The sequence below is a fragment of the Amphiprion ocellaris genome, chromosome 1 (assembly GCF_022539595.1).
Source record: "Amphiprion ocellaris isolate individual 3 ecotype Okinawa chromosome 1, ASM2253959v1, whole genome shotgun sequence".
Classification (NCBI taxonomy): domain Eukaryota; kingdom Metazoa; phylum Chordata; class Actinopteri; family Pomacentridae; genus Amphiprion; species Amphiprion ocellaris.
Window position 1 is genome coordinate 12,861,145 of NC_072766.1, and position 4,366 is coordinate 12,865,510.

Consider the following 4,366-nt stretch of genomic DNA (forward strand, 5'->3'; position numbering starts at 1 on the left):
TTGTCTTTGTTTATATTTTAGCTCATATGACTTAACACTGTACGTCGACCTTTGACTGATGTAAACGGGAAAGAGTTTAACCTCTTAAAAGCATTTTACTCTCACCTGCTAAAAGAGGAGTAGATGTATTTTAAACTTTATGTAACTGATTTTCATTGATGTCCATCTATGTTTATGTTTATACAATCATATGCTATAAAATTATAAAATGACCATAGTTTTTTTTTCAGTAAAAACATTTTTTTCCTGGAAAACTTGTTTACTACATTTTTTTTAAACTCAGTATTCCACCATCCAGCTGTTTTGCTTCTCAAGATGTTGTACACGTAGGCTTAAATCACATTTCATGTCAGCTATCGACTGTAACTCTGCCACAGATCTGGGCCAAACACTTCTACTATTAGGTATTTTTTAAATTCATTTAAAATTCTGAGAGTGCTGAGATAAAGTGGCCCAAAAAGATGATTTTTGTTCAATATATGCACATGTTGAAAGCATTACAATTTAAAATCTCCCTCTAACAATCGACTATTAGATTAATTGTATTCAAAATTCTTACATTGATGCAACTTACATTGAAATAAAGTGGTCCAAAATTATGATTTTTATTAGACATAAGCACACGTTGAAGGCATTATCATTTGAAATCTCTCTCCACTCACCAGTGTGTTTTTATTACTTCTCTTGCACCTATTTCATTTCAGATGTTATAATCCCTTTAAATGGGAGTTATCATTATGGATTCAGGTGTCTCTTGGATGTTTGGCCTTTCTTATGCAGACTGTTGTATAAAAAAAATAAAAATAAAAATAATAATAATAATAATAATAATAATAATAATAATAATAATAATAATAATAATAATAATAATAATAATAATAATAAACTTTATTTCCATAGCACCATCGAAAAGTAGAGTTAGAAGGTGCATTACAAAACTTTAAAATATGCAAAACATTCAAAAGCAGCAATAAAATATTAAAAGTAGACAATAAAACTAAATGAATTAAAAAGTAAAACATTAAAAAGGCAATAATATATGATTAGAAAAGGCATAAAATGTGATGTAAATGTACAGGTGGATTGTTGAACTGAAGCACTGACTGAGTTTTGGGAGTTTTTCCAGAACAGTTGGGCTAAAAACTGTAAAAACTTGGTTCCCTCTTTTTAAACCTGGATAGTAGAACTTCTAACAGCAGCTGATTCTCTGACCTGAGAGGTCTTGGAGCAGAATAAAGGGTTTAAAAATCCTGATGTGTAGAGTGAAGCCAGACCATGTAGAGATTTAAAAGTAATCATGGATGAGTTGTTTAACAGTGCTTTTGCGGAATATTGGTTTGACCTTTGCAATGTTTCTAAAGAGGGCTGCACAGGGGCTTGGTGGTTAGCACTGCAACAATAAGCAAGACTTTAGTCCTATCTGTGACGTGTTGAAAGAAATTAGAAGCCACCCAGTCCTTTATTGAAACAAAAAAATACTACAGAGAATCCAGACAGTCACAATTTTAGAGGTAAATAAGATGCAACTATGTTCAGAATATGACATTGAAAGACTTTAAAATGATTTCAAATCTGAGTTTACTGTTGATTGAGGCAAGATGATTTGTGACGTTACAAATAGTTTGGAACCCAATTTTGGTTCTACAGGACCTTTACACAAGTGTGATGTTGAAAAACTGGGACAAAGGAGACAGGTGATATCCAGACTTATGACACGAGAAATATCTGCTTAGTCACAGGCTCTAGATTATGTAACGAGAAAGGAGGCATTAGCCAGGTGTCTTTTTGGGATTTTAAACAGGTTTTAAGAAGTAAAACACAATAGATTCAAAATTTGATCTAAAACAAAGTGTTTTTTGATAACTGAAGTAACTAGAACAATTGGTTTTATATTTCTCATGTTCGGTTTAGCACCTACCTAGTAGCCAAGACTGCAGAGCATTTTGTTAAACTGTTTTTGTTTTTTTAATTCATATTCTGTCAGCACCACCTACTGGACAGGTGGACTCATGACTACCTAAAGGTGAGTGACCTTCCATCACAGAGGAAAGTTTGACAGAAAAGTACCAAATAATTAGGTTTCATTGATAGCAGTTTTTATAATTTTAAAGTTGTGTTTTTTTTTTTTTTTAATTTCACATATTGCTAACACCTAATAATTATTTATCCAGAATTTAATTATTACTTCCTTTTGCTAAAACATGACTAAAACCACTCATTTAAAGTGATTTATATTCAAATAGCTGTTATAAAAAGGAGGATGTAAAGTTTGGTTCTGCGGAGAAAGAAGAAAACACAGGAGTATTCTTCCACTGTGCTTGTGGTTTTCCTCAATACAACCATAGTGCTGCTCCAGTGCTACTCCAATAATATATCAAATTCATGATGTATTCTTATGAAATATTTTGTAATACGTGAACCTTTCTGTGAATACCCCCAAACTCCGACAAGTCAGTCAGCAGACAGCATTCTTTTGACTCTTTTCTATGTATAGTAAAACACTGAGAGCAACACGCTGTAAGAATCCTAAAGAAGCCTTGATACTCCACCAAGGAACAGTGGAGTTATGTGGCGATCGGCGTAAGTTTGTCTGTGAATCTGTCTGTCAGTGTGAAACATTACTCAAAAACGGGCAAACGGATTTGGATGAAATTTTCAGAGGAAGTCGGAAATGACACAAGGACCACCTCATTACATTTTCACAATGATGCGGCTTATAGTCTGGATCCATGGCTTTGTTAAGGATTTCCCAGATATAGCTGTTATAACATGGTAACCATCCCAAAAAGTGAACACTGTGTCAGTTACCTGCTGAAGATCACATTATTGCGATCCTATTACAAATTGACTGATTTATCAGTTGGAAATCATACAAGGAACAAATGATTAAACTGTGGGGTGTTTCTGAGTCCCATCAATTCCTGCTGCCTCCTTCCTACATATCTAGGTAACGCAATGTAGCAAACCTCAGGCAGACAATGGTGAAGCTCCTGATGTTTCACAAAACCTTTATTTACGTTCAGCCGTCAGCCTTATTTTGAACACAAATCCACCTTTCTGTCCTTCACTCCTTTCTTCAGGAAACACCGTAAGAGCTTGTCCCCATTCCAGCTAGGTGCTTCTAAGTTTAGACACATCCTTTGCTAGAGAGCAACAGCATTGAAACCGCTTCTTAGATAAACACTTCCTGTGCCGCTGGAATGGTAACAAAATAAAAGCCTGTACTATTAAAAATACGCCTTCAAAATAAAAGCATGGAGGGAACGGTTATTTTAACAGTAGCAAAACCAAGGCTTGCCAAAAGTGATGAACTGATCAACAGACCTTTATAAGAGTAGTTTACAGGCGATTCAGTATCCATACATAACACACACATGCATAACATATGCCTGCGCTCAGCACAAGGTCATTTTTGATTAAATATTTCATCCGTCGGAAATTATAGGTATTGCACTCTTTGAGTGCTTTTCTAGTAGTTTAGTATGTCGTCCAAAATATGACAAAAAAGTCATAGTTTAGTATGTCGTCCAACAAATGGAAAAATGCTGCCCAGGTAGCTCAACTGGTTGCAAGGGTGACTACTAAACAGGACTGTGTCAGAGATGCAGCTTCAATTCCAGTTCATAGCCCTTTACAGCAGGTCATCTCTAATTTCCTGTCATCCTCTCTACTTGCCTTTTAAATACAAACCAACAACAGGGCCCAAAAAACAACTTTGACCAAAACGTCATACTTTTCTATGTCATCCAAACTGTATTTAAAAGAAGTCATAGTATAGTATGTTGTCCAACAAGCGAAAAAAGGTGCCCAGGTAGCTCAACTGTTTGAGAGAGCAACTCATAAACAGGACTGCAGGTTCGATTCCAACTCAGGGCCCTTTACTGCAGGTCTTCCAAAACGGCAGAGTTTAGTATGTCTTCCAAAATGTCACTAAAACGTCACAGTTGAGTATGTGGTCCAAAATGTGACCAAAATGTCATAGTTTAGTATGTCGTCCAAAATGTGACAAAAACGTCAGTTTAGCATGTTGACCAAATTGTATAAAAAAAGGCATAGTTTAGTATGTAGCCCAAAATATGACAAAAACGTCATAGATTAGTATGTCGTCCAAAATGTCATTAAAGCGTCATAGTTTAGTATATTGCCCAAAATGTGGAAAAAAAGTCTTAGTTTAGTATGTCGTCCAAAATATGACAAAAACGTCATAGTTTAGTATGTTGTCCAAAATGTCACTAAAACGTCATAGTTTATTATGTCGTCTAAAATGTGACCAAAACATCATAGTTTAGTATGTCGTCCAAAATATGACAAAAATGTCATACTTTAGTATGCCGTCCAAAATATCACAAAAATGTCATAGTTTAGT